The sequence below is a fragment of the Phyllostomus discolor genome, chromosome 1 (assembly GCF_004126475.2).
Source record: "Phyllostomus discolor isolate MPI-MPIP mPhyDis1 chromosome 1, mPhyDis1.pri.v3, whole genome shotgun sequence".
Classification (NCBI taxonomy): Eukaryota; Metazoa; Chordata; class Mammalia; order Chiroptera; family Phyllostomidae; genus Phyllostomus; species Phyllostomus discolor.
The window spans coordinates 192,970,662-192,988,825 of record NC_040903.2 but is presented as its reverse complement, the minus strand read 5'-3'; the positions used below and the strand labels follow the sequence as shown (position 1 = coordinate 192,988,825).

At 49.3% G+C, this 18,164-nt stretch overlaps 1 protein-coding gene and 1 long non-coding RNA gene across 5 annotated transcripts in view; one reads left to right on the top strand and one right to left on the bottom strand.

Moving 5' to 3' along the window:
* SUSD6 (sushi domain containing 6) overlaps positions 1 to 18,164 on the bottom strand; it is a 92,872-nt gene that overhangs the window by 22,354 nt on the left and 52,354 nt on the right. The gene's annotated exons all lie outside the window — the stretch shown is intronic.
* On the top strand, positions 14,203 to 15,814 carry LOC118497391. Its single transcript, XR_004899916.1, has 2 exons — positions 14,203 to 14,747; positions 15,555 to 15,814. It is a non-coding gene; the product is annotated as an uncharacterized LOC118497391 (long non-coding RNA).

The window sequence follows — 18,164 nt, the reverse complement described above, 5'->3', positions numbered from 1 at the left end:
AGATAAGGGGAGGAGCGAGGGCGGAGAAGCAAGAAGAGGCGGTGTGTGTATGGAGCCCAGCAAACGGCTCCCGGTTTAACCGGAGAACGCTGGGAACTCAGAAAATCAGGCTAACACCAGAACAAGGAGGGCCCTGGACACAAATCTAAAGAATGAAAACCTTGGGCTCTTCTTCCATAAAACAAGATTTTAAGGACCTTTCCAGTCCTAAAATGCAAAGTCATATATCGCTAATAATAAAATGGAATTCTGTCCTATAGTACTAATCTAGCCAAAGGAACCAAACATATAAATCTGCCTGCCTACTCTGAAAACTATTTTTCAGTGGAGCTGGGGAGGCTGGTATGGTGGCGTGGGTAGGAGGACAGAGGGGAAAACTGTGAGTTTTCATGATGTTTCTCAAGTTTGCCGGGAGAAGGGGACCAAGAAAGAACTGGAGGGACAGGAGCAGAGGAGAGAAACAATGATATCTTGTGGTCAGTTTCTTTTCCCAGGGTTCCCTCCCAGGGCAGCAGATGGCCTATCCTTGGAGGACTGGATCTCAAAAAGCAGCTGCTCCCAGGTCCTGACTCAAACAGCTGGGGTCACAGGACCTCTCCGCCGTGCTGCATGCCAGAAATCAATGGGCTCCATTGTGCCCACTTGCGTGAGTTCTCACGTCCAGGCTCCTCCTGCCCGACGCCTGCTTGGAACAGAGGGGCTGGGAAAACTAACACTACCCACTCTGAAAGACTGCCCTTGCAAATTAATGGAAGATACAGTATTACAAAGTCCTATTTCATTTAAATTACCTTGATTTTGCTAGGAAACTATTGAGATGCTAATTATCTGAGAGATAAAAGACTTTGCCCTTTATCTCTCAAGGGGTGTGGGGGGGCAGCATGGAGCATTCGGGGCAAAGGCGCAGATCGTAAGGCGCAGAGGAAAACCACTAACTGCCTCTGGTCTTCTTCCTGCCCAAAGCATGGAGTCTGGCTCCACCATACCAACCAAAAAGCAAGTTGGATGTTTCATGTCCTAGAAAAGAGGATAAAAATCCATAAAATGATATGTATGTACACAGAGGAGTGTAAGTGTATGATTACATAATTAGGCACATTAAAGTATTTATACTGCTGGGACTAAAAGCCCCTACTCAAAGGCATTCCACCAAAGTTGAAAGGGGAACAAGAAAACAGAAAATAAAGCATCTAATTGCAATCTCTCACAAAGCCAGACATCCCCAGCTGGTGCCACAGCTGAATTCTCTTAATTAACATGTTGTAATGGCAAGTATGAAAGACACTGTATGCTTATCAACTCCATGCCTCGGCCAGCCAGGCACGGGGGAAGCCTGCAACACTGCTCTAATTAAAGAGTCTTTTTCTCTATTATAATGGTACCCTGGTGTGGGGATGTTGGGGTTTTTTGTTTGTTTTGTCCTTAGAAACTTAGCTGCTTCGAGCACACACATACAACAAACTCTGTACCCACAAAGTTAGGGACTGAGACTGAAGAACATGGAAAGTTTACAGTCTAGGAGCTAGATTATTTGTTGTTGGTTGTTCTTCTCTTACCATCCCCCCCCCAAATGTGGGGCTTTACCAGGCAGAGAAGGCTAACACTGTTTGACAGCTAAAATCGTAAGTTCAGTGTATCTAAATGGAAAGAAAGGTGACAGAAATCACCATGTAAACAAGTGCGGTGCCGGCGGAAGTCATGAAGACATCAAGGGCGTCGGTCCGCATGGACTGTGTGCCCAGGCACAGACTCTCGTTTTTGGTCAGGCCCTGCACGCTTACAAAGAGTGTTTTGTTTTTGCACGACTCTCAGTCATACCAGAACCCGGTTATAGGTAGTCCCATTTCCCTGAAAAGGCCTCCCAAAGTCAAACAATAGGTTTATAAGAAAGTCGGAGAGCCAAACAAGATTGTAAAATGCCTAATTATACTCTGCTTTTTAGATACAGTCTTGGACAATATAATTGGAGCATGTTATACATTATTCTTTAATTCGTTTTTCATCTTCACAACCGAGCAAAGCACTTGACTTACAGTCAGCGAGCATTCCGCTGGCACTAATGACTCCCCATTTCTGACATGCTCACTGAATTTCAGAATCTATCCCTCAGTTATATCAGCTTTAGAAAACCTACCCTCCTTGCAACTACCATTGGCAATGTCATTCTTCCACGTTCAGCTCATCCTTACAAAGTAAAGGCCTCAAAACTCAGCTTACTGCCCCCGCATCCGCAGCCCCACAGATGGAGCAGGCAATGCTGCTCAGGGCGTGCCGTGGGCTGGCAGGGAGCCACACCTCAAGGCTGCTCAGAAGGTTTTCTCAGCTGCTGCGCCGAAGTCCAAATTCATTACACAAAGGCAACTGGGGTGTCGATTTACAACACGCCAGAGTACAGGTTGTTCCTAAGACAAATGTTTAAAAGCCGACTGCTCAGCATTGCTTCAGAACCACCTTGCAAACCACCCAGTTTGGATGTCTTGCCTCCTCACTCCCCTAGTTCCAAAGGCCCAGAATCATTTTGGGGAGCCTAGAAAAAATATATTTAAGTAGGCCCACATACAAATGAAGAATGTATCCAGAACCAATGGCCCCTGGCACTCAGCAACAAACACACACCTGCATTCAACAAAGAAGCCAGGACTGCATCCAGGGCTCAGAGGTTTGCATTGCACTGAGGGAAGTCACGCTAGTCAGCACCTGCCACAGGCCTGTTACTCAGTCTGACAGCTCATCCTGGGTTTTCCCAGCCTCTGTGCCTTGTTGATGGAAAAGGCCTGTCACACATGCAATCAGGAATTCTTCGGGCCCTTGCAGATGCCTCCGGCCAGACCTTACAGCAGAATAATGTTAGTAAAACAATCGCTCCTTCCCCAACTGGGAGCAACTTGGCCTATGGGAAACAATCAGTGTGCCTGACAGACTGTGCAAGTGGGTAACGTGCTCCAGAGCTAGTTCATTTGTACTACGTGCAGCCTTTCTGCAAAACTAAATGAAACCATACACCCCAAATGACACAGAAGTTGCAGAGCAACTAACCCTGAACTCTGGGCCTGCTGCTTTCTCCCCTCACCAATCCCTTCGATCTTCCCAGCTGGCCTCATCTCTCAGCGAGACAGAGAACAAAGGTAAAGACCACCAGGCTTTCTGCAAATGCAGCAGGGCCGCTGAAGCAGGTTCCTTAAGGAACCCACGCCTTCCTTAAGGAACCACCCTGTTACTCAACTGGAACAAAATGATTACTCAGAACAGTTGTAGTAGTTTATCTACCAGCCATCCAGAATGGAGTATCAGGGGCCTCGCAGCTTTCACCAAAACGGAAAGAGCACTGGTTTTTAAAGGCAATGACATGAGGCACACGCTGAAGACTCCAAACTGCAAGCTCAGTGTTCCTCCCTAGCACCTCTCGTGCACAAGGGCCCGAACCCCTCAGCTGCCAGTGAAGCCTCTGCCTGGCTCACGCCCTGGCCTGGCAACAGGCTGCGATGATCCCCAAAGAGGAACTGCTCGCAACAGGGCTGCAGACACGGTCTGTGCCAGGGAGCTCAGGGTGGGTCAGCTGAGCAGCGGCCCGGCCCAGGCCCAGGCCCAGGCCCAGGCCCAGCAACTGGTACTGGAACTGTGGTTAATTTTCCAATTAAAGAACCTGGGCAGTACCTCCCATGACAGTCATTTCCTTCTCCCTCCTTCTCCTGGAAATTAGCAGATACTATGGAAAGCGTAACAAGTTTGTGCTTGCTTGTCTCCACCAATAATCTCAGCAAAAACCCATTTTTTCACTAACAGCAACTACCAGAGAGACACACTCCATTAAGAAGAGCACTTTCTGACTGGTCCTCTTTGACTTTACTAATAACCCAAAGTTACCCAAATTCCTCATTTAAAATTGTTAAGGGGGTACAGGGCACACAGGAAGGTGGCAGTACTCAGCACTGGCAGGGGTTTTGGAAACAGCATCTTTCACTGCTGATTAGGCATGAGGTGACTGCTGTCACCTGGGCCTAAGCAACAGCCCCTGGCCGACCACATTCTACAATGGCCAGCTGGAGGCCTGGAACCTGCTGCCCATTATGCCTGGGCCCGCTGGACCCGCTGTGGGATATCGCCTCCACTAATGAGGGCCTGATCGAAGCTTTACTGAGGGTGGCACCTGATAGCTGGTCTCCTCAGCCAGCAACAACCTTATGGCCTGAGTTGCTGCGCCTTCTCAGGGGGAGCTGCCGAGGGCCACAGGCCACACGTGCTGTGGGACCACGCTCACATCAGACAGAAAAGCCCACCACCAGGCAGCACCTAACGCCACAACTTCCCTCCAAGAACTACGGATGAAGTGGGGCTCCCTCCTACTGCCCACCTAGAGGCCACTCCAATTTGCTTTGGTAGGCTAATATTCCCCCCAATACACTTTTTCCTCCTGATGCTCTCTTGTCAGAATATTTAAAAAGCTGCCAATGTCTTTCTTCAAGTCTTAAAATGTGTCTACTGGATGTGCAAGGCTCTCCATCATTTGGCTTCTTCCATTTCCCCAACATCAAGTCCCACTAGGCTCCCCCCCACTGGCCTCATTCACCCATGATCATGGCCTCAGATCAGCCTCCTGCCTCTTCTCAACTCCTTTCTCCCCTTTCTTCAAAATCCTCCCATTTTTCCTCTGTCAACTCAAATCCAACCCTTAGTGCAAGGCCTGATGGCATGATCTTAGTGTTCTCTTCTATAAAAATTTCCTTCCTCTGAAGGAAAGCAGCTACAGCTACGTGATCGAGCACACAGTTATATATCTGTCTGCTGCTGACACATGCGAGTTGGTCCTTCCTCTCCAGGGTACCATGAGCATCTCGAAAGGGCAGAGAAGCCACCTGCATCAGCCTGGGCACAGTTAAGGCACTGGACAAATATCTGATGGAAACTGCGTCTTACAACTCGGACTGGATGCTTAAAAAGACTCCGGCTTTTGCATCCCATGGAGGCTCTTCTTCCCGCATTCCACTCCCGGACCCAGTCCTGGCAAACTCGGAGACTTCTGCCTGCAGACAGCCAGCATTCCTGCTTGCATCAAAGCAGCAGACAAAGGATTTCACAACACCTCCACACCCCTCGGCTCCAAAGCTCTTCAAGGGCACCCTGTTTAAACAAGACATACAGTGTATTTTTGGGAAATGATGAAACAATTTCCCATAAGAGGCAACAAAAAAATTCCCCCTGTGCAAAAAGGCTTCTTGGAAAACCAATAAAACAGTTTCCCTGCCAGGACCGAAAGAAAAGATTTGACATCCAGGCTCTTCATCCTTGGCAAAAGAGCCTGTTGGGCAGGGCACGGGAGGGACGAGAGGCGCAGGGTGAAAAAAGGAGGCAAGTGCTTACGACCACATGGAGAACTCGGCCCAGTTTTCAGAGGTGGGGGCCCAAACTAATGCTTCATTCGATACTGCCCAAGGTGCTGGCGGGAGCTCCCCCCCGCTTCTCGTTCCCTCACACGCCTTAAACAACAGATGTGACCCCAAAAAGTTGGGTGCAAATGCAATCATTTTATATACACAGGAACACTTGCTACTTAAAAACCACAGTGACTCCTTTGGTGCATAGTAAAATCCTTTTGCACTAACACTTTCTTAAAAATTGGGAGGGTTAATTTTGTATTTCATACATTTGGTTTAAAGACCGTTTTCTCATATATCTGAGTACCTGGGTTTCAGGGGAGAGCGCATGGGCAAACTAGGGTAGATCGCTTTTGCTTTATCTTCGATGCTTATCTGACTACTACTCGTGTTTCACTTTTAAAACTACTACTAATCAAACATTACAACATTAGCAGCACTCTTCAAGGAAGAACAAAGAAAAGCATCACCCACAAAGGAAAGCTCTCAGGTTCGTGGGTATGAAGACCTAGCGTTTGTGGAGTGTTCAGACCTCACTTCTTTGGCACAAGCCCGAGATTTCTCCTGGACCTGAGAATTCATACCCACCTGACCCGTCTGCGTGGACTAGAAGGCAGTGTGGAGCAGATCAAATCCCGACTTTGCTCTCAGCGGCAACCTGAGCCCAGGAGTAACTCTTCCCCTTTTGTTATCGTATCTCCCCTCCTACCTAGTGACCACTCTCAAGATCTAATGAAAGGGCCATAAACAAGCTGTGAATAAAGCCAGCTTTTTCACATGCAAGACTGATGTGAAGACTGATGCTGCAATCCTACAGTCTCCGGCTTGCTCCCCCCGGCAGAGACTTCCCCTTCCCAGTTCCCCACCGCAGCCTTCCCCTTCCCGGTTCCCCACCGCAGCCTTCGCTGCAGGCCAGCCGCCCACCTGCAGTCTTTCGGGCAGAAGGAGCCCCTTTCCTCTGTGCCCGTGCCTGTGTGGACTTCTGCTGTAGAGTTCTTTCAGAAGATAAAAGTGAATCTACCTAATTTCCATCTCTAATAGATTTCAAGGGTTCGTGAAATTTTATTTTTTCAGGCTGCTGAAGGGGCGGCAGGAGGCTGGGCATGGCTAACTGGGGAGAGCAGCACCCAGAACTCTTACAGTGAGCAGGGTCTGCCTGCTGGCAGCATTAAGTCACACATGCAAGTCGTGAACCACCTTTTAACTGTGCCAATCAGTTCAAAATAAATGTCCATTTATTATCATTCCAAGTGAGCACTAACTGCACCGGTGGGGCGAGGGAAGTGAGGACTAGGCGTTGCCATCCATCTGTTCAGGGCATTCCCTCCCTGCAGGCCAGACTTGAAGACAGTTCATCAGATGTCTACATCAGCTCCTCAACCACAGAAAAGAAATCCCCCCCTCTCTCAGCTACTGAAAGAACGGGGCTGCAGAATGACAGGGACCACTCCTATAAGTAGAATCTATGCGGAAGGAACTTGTGGGGAAGGGAGGGAGATGCAGCAGCTGTCCCCTAACAAAGCCACAAGTGAAGCCAACTCTGAGTTAATGAAAATTAGCTCTGAGTTTTCATTCTGCTTGGAAAGGCTGAGTCCCTGCGGAGACCAGAACGAAAAAGGAACCATCCCCTCAGCATCCACACTTACTGAGTTTGTGGGGTCTGAGAGGCAAACGGGCTCCCCTCCAACAGCCAAATGGAAAACATCTGAGATGGAGGGAACAGCACGAGTGAGCGAGGCACCGGGGCACGTTCCATGACGCATTATGGGGATGATAAAACTCCTGGTCAAGGTCCAGGACGGAGCCCAGAACAGGGAAGCGGTGGGACAGCAAGCTGAAAGCACAGATGAGGGTTATGTTGCTCAAGAGAATGGACCCTAACATAAGCCGTACAGGGAGAGAGCCCTGAGTTTGTTCCTTCTAAACAGAGAAGTATGGTGCTTCGTGTCTGAGATTCTGAGTCACTGGGACAGCAGGGCGGAAGACAGATTTGAGTGAAGGGAGGGGGGTAAGACGCCGGAGACAAAGGAACCCAGGAGCCTGGTGAGAGAAGTGAGGCCTTGGCGTCAGCGGTGTTAGTTTTCTCCTGGGGCGGCCACCACTTATGCCCCTGGCTGGAGTGAACCTGCCGGCTGCCCGCCCACCCGCCGCCACCACGGACCCCGACAGGGAAGAAGAGCTCTGGTGCTTTCACGCTAACAGAAACCCAAGTGTCCAGTGGAAGTGGGGGCTTTGGAAAGGGGATGTGCTTCCAGAGTCCCCGTCACTGGTGAGTTCTGGCCCTCTCAGACAGCGAGCTGCAAGGAACTAATGAACTCAAGATCCAAACGAGAGTGTATACCACCTCAAGGAGAGGCTGCTGTGTTCTGCAAAATGCCAGGAGACGCTCCTGAACCACAGGGGTCTGGGGACGGTGACAGAAAACCCTGCCTGCCCTTCCCCATCCTCTCACACACCCTCCCCTCCTCCAAAACAAGAAAAACTCAAAAAAAATATTCTATTATAAGGATAGATGTGAAAATGCTCTATTCAGGCTATATATATGTTTTTGAGAAGGTATAAAATTTTTTAAACTATTCCTAGTGGCCAAAGGGCCTGGGAAATGGCAGATGCCACCCACAAAAATACATTCCAAAACTTCTCAAAGGAAATGTAAGAGCCCATCTTTATGAAATCTGGAAAGGAGTTCTTAAGTCAAATAAAACACATTCCAGAAGGAAAAAAAATACTAATCAAGCTGACACTGTAAAGCAGCAACGGTTCTCAGACTTTGTTCACACAGGCCCCTTCACACAACTGAAAACGACCGAGGACCTCCAGAGAGCTGCCTGTGTGTTACACCTATCAGTACACACCACAGTTGAAAATAAAACTAAAAAAATTTTCTACTTTTGACTTAATTTAAAAAACAAGAACAATAGCCCCAGCTGGTGTGGCTCAGTAGATTGAGTGCTGGCCTGCAAACCAAAGGTCGCAGGTTCAATTCCCAGTTAGGGCACATGTCTGGGTTGTAGGCCAGGTCCCCAGTAGGGGGCGCATGAAAGGCAACCACGCAGTGATGCTTCTCTCCCTCTCTTTCTCCCTCCCTTCCCCTCTAAGAACAATAAATATCAGCGTGACCATGTCAACACATGCCATGTAGCCTCTGGAAACGCCCCCTACACATCTGTAAAAGAATGAGTTCAGGAAGGCAAACAGCACCTTAGTAATAATACGAAAATAGTTCCGACCATGTCAATCTCCTGAGAGGATCTCACGGACCCTAGAGAACCACTGCCATACAAAGAGGTAAAATGATCTACAAACTGGGAGAAGATAATCAAGGAAATACAAAATTAAAGCCACATGGGGATTCCATTTTACGTCTATTGAAGTGGTAAAAATCGTAACGAGACCAGCTTCTGCAGAGCATGTAGAGAACTTAGAAGCGTCTTATACATCACTGGAGGTGTGAACTAACACAGCCAGTTTGGGGCGCTACTTGGCAACACGCAGAGTTGAAGGCGGGCACGTCCAGTAATCCAGCGGCTCCGCTGCCAGATGTGTGCCTCAGAGGAATCTTGTGTATGTGCTCGGAACACAGCACAAGCACTGTAGCTCCTTACAGTACCATCCCTAACAGTGACAAACTGAAGTCGCCTACACATCCACCAGTGAGAGGAGAGGCACGGATTTTTCCAGTAGGTTAACACAACGGAATGCTACGCTGCAGGTAAAACAAACCTGTCGACGTGGCTACATTCAAAAACAACGTTGCGTGAACAAAAGGAGGCTATGGAAGATCACACACATTTTAAAACATATAAAACAACACTCTGTCCTGCTTAGGAACTCGTGTTTAGGAATACAAAACCTGTGTGTGTAAATGCACGTGTACACGCAAAAACACGGAAGCATGGCTGGAAGAATACACATCAACTAAGAACACTGGCTGGAAAAGATCTGTCACAAACATGCCACAACATTAAATCTGAGTGGCAAATACCTACACATGATATTAGTCATACATTTTAATGTATGAAAATTTTCTTTGAAAAACTGAAAATAGGGTAATAGATTTAAAATGGCCAGCTTAACACCAAAAAAACTGAATCTAATGCACAAAATAAACTGACAAACAAAACAGAAACAGAGGTGCTGGGGCATGGAACAGACTGACAGCTGCCGGGGGGAGGGGCGAAGGGGGAGGGGGGCTGGATGAAAGGAGGTGGAGGGATTAGTAAAGGAACACAGATGCATGACTGGTAGACACAGACAACAGTGGGGGATGGCCAGAGGGAAGGGGGATGGGCAGAGGCAGGCAAAAAGGGGGGGACATGGGGACATCTGTATCAGTGTCAACAATAAGAAGAAAGGGGAAGAAATGGGCAGAGGACCTGAACAGACGTTTCTCCCAAGAGGACAGACATACAGATGGCCAACAGACATATGAAAAGATTCAGCATCACTAATCATCAGGGAAATGCAAATTAAGACCACAATGGCATAACACCTCACACCTGTCAGAGTGGTTTTCATCAATAAATCAACAAGTAAGTTGGCAGGAATGTGAAGAAAAGGGAATGAACCCTTGTACACTGTTGGTAGGATTGAAAATTAGTTCAGCCACTACAGAAAACAGCATGGAGATACCTCAAAAAATTAAAGAGAGAGCTGCCACATAATCCAGCAATCCCATTTCTGGGTATTTATCTGAAGAAAACAAAAATATTATACTAATTTGAAAAGATATATGCACCACCACGTTCACTGCAGCATTCCTAGTAATAGTGAAGATATGGAAGCAACCTAGACACCCACCAATGGATGAAATGGTCAAGAAGATGTGATACACACACAATATTATTCAGCAATAATTAAGAACAAATTTTGCCATTTGCAACAGCATGGATGAACCTAGAGGGTATTATGCTAAGTGAACTAAATCAGACAAAGACAAACACTGTATGATCTCACATGTGGAATCTAAAAAAAACACCAAAATAAATGAACAAACTAAACAAGACAGAAACAGACCCATAGATACAGAGAACAAACTGATGGTTGCCAAAGGGGAGGGGTGAGGGAATGGGGAAAAATAAAAATAATGTGTAGATATAAAGATAAAATAAGTAAACTTGTTGAGAATTCAAAAATAATAAAGTGGCTATTACCTGGAACATTACTGCGCGTGTAAGTGTTAATTCTTTTCACTATATAGGTAGTTTATAACAACCCAAACCTAACACATGTCATTTCTTAGCAAGGTATTTGGTAACTTTTCTAATCTTCACAACCACTCTAGGTGCCATTTGGTCTCAAAATACAGACCGAAATTGTAAGTTTCACCAAGACTGCCAAGTCCTAGGGACTTACCTTTTCCAGCGCTCTCGGTGTATACGATCCTGAATCACAGACCCGTTTCCACTTACCCACTGATTGACCCCGGACCCCTCCTTTGAAAGCTAAACTGCCAAATAATATCTATAAAAACACCAAACAGTCAGAGGGAGGTGCAGTAACTCTGAGCATGGACTTTGTTCTAAAGGTGCTCAGCCTCGACGCCCCACCACCTGCTCTCAAGTCAAGGTGGCAGCCAGAATGACCCAGGTGCTGTCAGAGTCAACTAACCTCGCATTACTTAATATCCACTCCTCCCATGCCTCCTTAGTTTATCCCAAACCCTTAGACCTCAGGAGTGGGGCTTTTATGACGTCAAACCCGGGTTCCCACTCCCTAGTGCTCCCCGAGACATGGACGGTCCCAGTATTCCCTCAGAGTGGTGCCGTGTTTCTCCAAGTGCAGGCTACTCTCACCGTCTGCCACAGAACTATGGCGGCAACAGCTTCTGCCTCTAGAAGGGAACAAATGAAACCTGCGCCCCTGGTTTCTTTTCAAGGGGGAGAAGTGAAGGGCTGGGAGGCTGCTGCATACTATTTAATAACCTTTTTAAGGAGTGTAGATTGCCGGGCTGCACCCCAGACCATATGAATAATTCTCTGTGGGCATGGGGTGTGGGAGTCTAATTTTAAAAGCACAGTCGAGCTGGAAAAGCTTCATCCCAGAGGAAGCATCTGATGCAGGAACCAAACCCAACTACCGTCTCTGCACCCCAGAGTCTCGGCAGCCAGATGCCAACCAGACTCCCCTCCCCCCTCCCCAGGTCTCCCGTGGTCTGGATCCTGCCTTCACACCAGGCCCGGTATAAGTCTCAGCTCTTCTGGAAGCCTCCCCGGATGATGTTGGGTTAAATCTCTCCTTTCTAACAGCACTCAGTCCCTGAGCCACTCGAGAGGAACAAAGATGTGCTCCGTCCTATCTGTTCCCCAATCAGACTGTGAGGCCCTCAGTTCCTGGCAGACGGCCCAGTGTACATGGAATAGCTTTTTAACACTTAAGTGGCTGAAATAATGCTAAGGACCATGGCGTGGGGAAGTCAGTATTAAAACACACACACACACACACACACACACTGTAGTACAAAAAATATTATATTTGCAATGGGAGGACCGGGGTTCAAATCCCAGCTTTATCCTTTAATGGCTATGATAAGTTTATTGTGAAGACACCAGTGTGAAAATATACAAGAAACTGTTTTACATCTTGTCCACTGTCAGTAGTGGTAAGCTGTTACAGCTATTGCTACCTATCATTTCTCTGATCTCAGAGGTGGTTCATATTATTTATCCCTCTTTAGAGCCAAGAAAAGGAAAGTACAGACATAGGCATTGCAACCATAAAAACACAGAGAAAGCAAGCCTCAGAGACTGCCGTTCCCAAGGTCTGTGGGCAGCCACCACCCTGCTGGAACCTCATCTCCTTAGGCCTCTGTGCTTCCACCAGGGCAGGGAGGAGGTGCCAGGGAAATACTCAGTAACTAGAACAGTGCCTGGCACAGCCCAGGAGCTGTGCAAACAATGTTGAGTGCTGAGAAACTTGCATATACTGCCTGGGACAAGAGAGCATTCATGGGGATCCTTTCCACCTGTGCACCAAGAACTAAGCAAGCAGAGTTTTATAGGGGCAAGGTGAGTAAGACTGAGGCCCCCTGAATGAGTGGGAACTTAAGCACAGCAACAGTCTTAGCTTCTGCGAGTACTGTCAGAGGCCGTCATTAAAATCCTCTTCAAACCGCTCTCCTAGTAAATGGAAAGGCGAAGTGCAGTAAGCACCCAGCTGCCTCAGATTAAAGCAGGGCAGTGGGGTGAAATGAAAAACAGAATCAGGACTTCCCATTACTGCTAACAGGAGGGTGTTCAGAAGGGAGGAAATTAATGGACTCATCAAAAGGCTGGTGATTTCACTTAAAATGAATTAAATCGATTCGATCTTTCACCGTTTCAACAAAGACCTGGGGTTACTTAATGCTTGAGCTGCCCTGAGAGCTGGCTGCCCAGACAGGATAGAGGGGCTCAGTGACCATCAGCCACGGCTGGGAAACCTCCCCTGTGCCCCTTCAGACAGAGGCTGGGCCACAGTTCTGCGGCAGGATGTGCTGGTGTCCTTCCGCCTGCCAAGACCCACAGCAGGAAATAAAGGCTGAAAACAGGTCAAATTCAATCTGAAGAAGAGCAACCTCCCCTAGGACGGTGCAAATGTTCTGTGAGTCACAGCTAGCCTAGATAGTGGACCGGGGAGAGAAAAGGAAACGGTTTGAGTAGAGTCTTTTGTGATCTCCACAGGCACACCCCAACCCTTAATACCCTCGACATACAAGCATGGAAGGCCCGCTCTGCCAGAGTGCAGAGAAGCTGAAGTGAGTACAGTGAAAGGAGAGGGAGGCAGGATGCAAGGCAGAGGAGATGAGGAGAGAAAGGCAGAGCAGGACAATCATACCAAGTCAGGGAGAAGGGGGGAGGAACTAAGGAAAGGAGAATAGGCACATGGGTACAGCCTTCTATCTTGTCCTGCCAGCAAACACTGACACAGGCCCGCCACAGCACAGTGCCGAGCAGCGAAAAAAATGCGCGCTGACGGCCCCCTGCACCCTGGGCACTAGCACTGATCAGCCAGCCTGCTAAACCTCCCAGTCAGATGTGGAGACCTGGGGTACAGGGAGCAGGACCCGACGAGAATGCCGAGTCATTCCTCTCTGGACACAGGCTTCAAGGAAGCAGCACAACTGCAAAGGCCAGAGACGCTCTAAAACGCAAAGTAACTCAATTCCCAAACTCTTCTCTAGTGTCACTTTTAGCAAGCCCATCTCTGAATGGGATTCTGATTCAGTAGAGCTTACTGACAGAAGTTCTCACACACCTAAAAAATAAAAAAGCAAGTAATAGGCAAGCAATGTTCCTGACCCTGGGGGAGGAATTGGTCAGAGGAATCCAGGCTATCAGAGCTCAGAGGGACATGGACAGCTAGTCCAACCCTCCCTTCAGCCTTGAGCAAAGAGAGGGGCCTGCAGTTACTGCTCAATAGAGGTGGTGCTAGAGCTGATGGCCGGGACCCAGCTCAAGGCCCCACTCCTCACACCACGGCCCCAAGCTATGGAAAGACTTCCTAAAATGCAGACATTCAGAACTCACTGCTGTATAGAGGGCAGAGGCCCAGCAAGGGATGACCCAGTGAGGGAGACACACCAGTCTGCCTCCCGTCTGGAGGATAACTGGCAAGGACAAGAACCAGACCAGAGAAGGTAAGAAAGAGACCTGCCAGCATCCTCCTTCATCGTTTAACCTTTTCCCAGTTTTCATATTACGCTGGTCCACCTGTAGCATCCTATTTCTGAACCACCCCTCTCTCCAGTGCACTTAAGGCCATCCCATTTCTCTGTCTCCACCCGATCAAAACTTGCTCTGAAAAGGGTAAGATGGGCTTGCTCACCCAAAGTTCCCAAACCGGAAGTTCCCAAAGTGGGGTCTCCAGATCACCCTCTGCAGAAATGCAAATTCTCAGTCCTTATCCCAGACCCGCTGAATCAGAAACTCTGAAAGTGGTGCCCAGCGATCTGGGCCCTTCAGGGGATTCTGATGCACAAATGTGAGACCCAGTGAAACACATAACCTAGAAGGTTCAGCCTGCTTGTTCTCTCACAAGTATGGGAGCATTAACTGGCACACCTGAATGACCTCTGGAATTTCAAGCCTAGGAGCCCACATAGCTGCCACTAGAAGAAGGAGGAGTGTCCCAACTCAGCGCATCTTTCTCCTGCTGCTAGAGTTCAAGACCCTGCGCAAGAATGCACACAAACTAACTTTTAAGCCTTGACCAGAGGCAGGAAAGCATGGGCTAGGGGAGAAAGGTCCTGATGGGCCTCACCTGGTACTGAGGAGAAAGCAGAACCTCTCTTCCCCAGGCCTTAGAAGGAACGAAGGTGGGCCAGCAGGTCCAGCCCTCCCCCCTGACTGGAGGACTGACACGAGGCCAACCTTCCCAGATGCCATCCTGCTCAAGGTACGACGCAGTGCTGCTTCTGCAGAAAGACTGTCCTGGGCTGGACAGGCCCTTGGGAGGCTCCCGAACCCACCTTCCTGGGGCTTCACCACAGGCGGTGCAGGACAGAACAAGCACCTTCTCTGGGCCTTCCTGGCACTCTCTGCGGCACATCGGGGTGGCAGGTAGGTTTCTACAGGTGTGTACCAGCGAGCTGGCACTGGGGCACAGAATCTGGCACCGCAGGTACCACCAGCCACAACCTAAACAGAATTAAGAACGCTGCCAGCTCCCTTTCTGCTTCCCTGCTCTTTGCCCCAAACCTGCCCTGATCAGCCCTCTGCTTCTCCAGCTTGTACCAGGTCCTCATTCTCAAGAGGGACGCTGTGGCTTCTCGGTGGAAAATGAATGTTAGACTTCTAGGTCTTTCAAAATTCTATGACACCCTTGGCTGAGAAGACCAGCTGTCTGTAAGAAAACGTAATTTTAACAATCCTCCCTTTCCTTTCTCTAGTCCCAGAAGTGAGGCCTATCATACTCAGAGGTCCAAGCTTTAGATTTAGACTCCATAGATTTGGGCTTCAGAGTCAAGATTTGGAGCTCTGTTGGAAACTTCAGTTTGATCCCCGCCAGGGATGGATGAAGGATTAACCAGTTAGTGTTAACTCAGGGTTTTAAGCAATTCAGAAAAGAGATGCCAACTAAAAAAAAAAATAGAGCATTATAATAATCCCTCCCATTGAAACAGGCTTTTATTGTTGACCCAGCAATTTTACATACAATACCTCACTTAATCCTATTAGTCACAACCTGACTTTTCCCTGCAAGGCCAGGGTCTGCCCCACTGCTGGCAACAGAGTTTCTGAATGCCAGGGAGAGGGGCCGCCAGGCCTCTAAACTGCCTGCCAACAAGGTGCCGAGAACACCAGCACGGAGAATGGGTTCCTTTGCTGAAAGCCACTCTAAAGAAACCTGAGACACCTCTCCGCTGGAAGTCACAACAGCTCTTTGCACCCCTGAACACGTCAAATCACAGACAGCCCTCACCCCACTGTCTCCGGTTACCCCGGCCTGGTCCGAGATGAAGAGTGCTGGAATCCGTCTGCAGGCCCCCGACGCCAGCTGCCCCTCCGCTCTCCCTCCTTCCCGGGCGGTTCGGCACCTCCCGCAGCCTCTGGCCTCCCTGGGGAATTTGTGACTCCATCTAAGACCCACGTGGGACCCTGGGCAGAGCTTCAGACTGGTTGAACTGAGGGGTCCTTGTCGGACACGCCTCGCATGGGCCTGCGGGGCTGAGGGGCCTTCCCCAGGCCACCCCCCCCCCCCCCCCCCCCCCCCCGCCCAGCCTCACGAACCAACCACTTCCTGTTCCCTGAGCACATAGGGGCCCGACTGTCATTCTCCTTAACCCCAGTCTTCTCCACCTGTACCAAAATCAACACCCTCCTCCAGCCCTCCATTTCCATGTTTAGACTCATTCAACCCTTAATCCATTAACTGGTGTTTGTTTTTTCTTTAACCCTGTGATCTTTAGGACACCCCAGCACACAGCACAGGAACTTGCTCCTCCCCTTCCTCCTCCCCCTCTTCTTCCTTCTTCCCCCTCCCTCCCTGGTGACTGTCAACTCAAGAAGACATCTGCCTCCACCATCAGCACCTCACCCCTCTGGGTGCTTCCCTCAAACTGTGCCTTTGGGGATGTGCCGCCCAAATCTCTGCAATCTTAGGCTAAAGCTACATTTTATTTATTTTTCTCTTTTGAAACTCCAGCTTCTCAACTTCAAAGAAGAAGAGTGTCAAGATGAGCAGGACAGACACTACATAACCCCCGCCTCCCCTCCCCATAGACTGCCCCACCATGCTGGCCTGGCCTCACCGCCACCAGTAAGTTGCCACACAGTAACAACGGTGATACCAACACAACCCTATATGGTAAGTATGTGGCTACCCTGGTCTCACACACTAAAAACCAAGGGACATCACCTTTGAGAAAGACACTCAAAATTACACAACATGTTAGTGGCAGAACTAGGATCCTAACCAGCCTGTCTGGCCCAAGAGACTGCACTCCTGCCCTTACTATGCTGTCCTGTCTCCCCTACTCACGAGCCCCTCCCTGCCCGCAGGTCTTGAAGCATGCGTCTCTCCCTCCGAGGAGTCTTCCGTGACCTTCCCAATCTGAGTCAGGTACCCCTCACCTGTGTGCATTCTAGTATGAGTCAGTGCCTTCCCTGATGACCACACGTCTCACACAAAACTGCAGCTCGCACAGACTTGGCACTCAGCAAACGTTCAACAAGTAACTGTGAAGAAACCAGGGCATTAAACCACCAGCTCCGTATTCTTCCTGATGCAGAGCGCTGTTCCTGGCTCCGCCGCCCTCCTCTCACAGGCTGACCATGAGGACCACACCACATGTCATATCTTCCTTCGAGATCCAGCCTGGTACCTTGTTCCCGAAAGCCCTCCAGGGCATTACATGCCTCCTGCTGTCCCACCTGCCCCCTACGTCAGCACACACTGCCTAAAAGAGTTAGTGCCATTCACAAAAACACCAAACCCAGTCTGTCCACTGCAACCCTGGCAACCCTCGGTGGTCACTGGGGACAAGCCTGTGGGGTGTGAGTGTCACAATCTGCAGAACAAAGGCTTCAAGTGCCCCAAAGCCGCAATCCCCATATGTCTCAAGTTCCCCAAAGCTGTCCAATCCCTTCAAATTAAAGACAGTCATGACTCTGGGGAGCAGAATCCTGTCCATCGGAAACCTCTCTGACATCCCCCCAGAACAAAGACCTGAGACCAGGAGCTCCTGCTAATTCCATTCAAAAAACAGACATAGCCCTGGCCCAGCTAGTTGACACGTCACCCCGTACACCAAAGGCTGCGGGTTTGATCCCAGGTCAGGGCACACGTGGGAGGACACTGATCGATGTGTCTCCCCGCTCCCCGCCCTGCCATCCCCTCTCTAAAATCAATGCGCGTATCTTCAGGTGAGGATTTAAAAAAATTGTTTTTAAACACATACACACACACACAAAGCCTACTCTCCTTCCTTCAGACCCTGCTGATTCTAGGGGTAAAGGGGCGGATGGTGTCTCACAGGGGGTGGGACTTTGAACTGGACCTTAAAGGATGAAGAGAAGTTTGGGCAGGAGGGGGGAAGGCAGGAGTCCAGCCACAGTAAGAACAGGGTAACACAGGCTGGGGGGGTGCTCATGTCCAGGAAAAGGGAAAAAAGGAGTCCTCTTAGCCTTGACTTTAGGGACTAAGCTAGAGGGAACTGTGGGTGAGAAAGGGAGGCCAGACCCATCTAAGCTGCCCTTCCCCGGGCCCTCTCCGACGGTAAGGCATGTTTCAGAGCCATTCGTCCGCATGACCTTTACTCCCCGTGGGTAAAAACGGTCTACTTTTCCTCCCTCCTCATCACCGAAGGGGGCC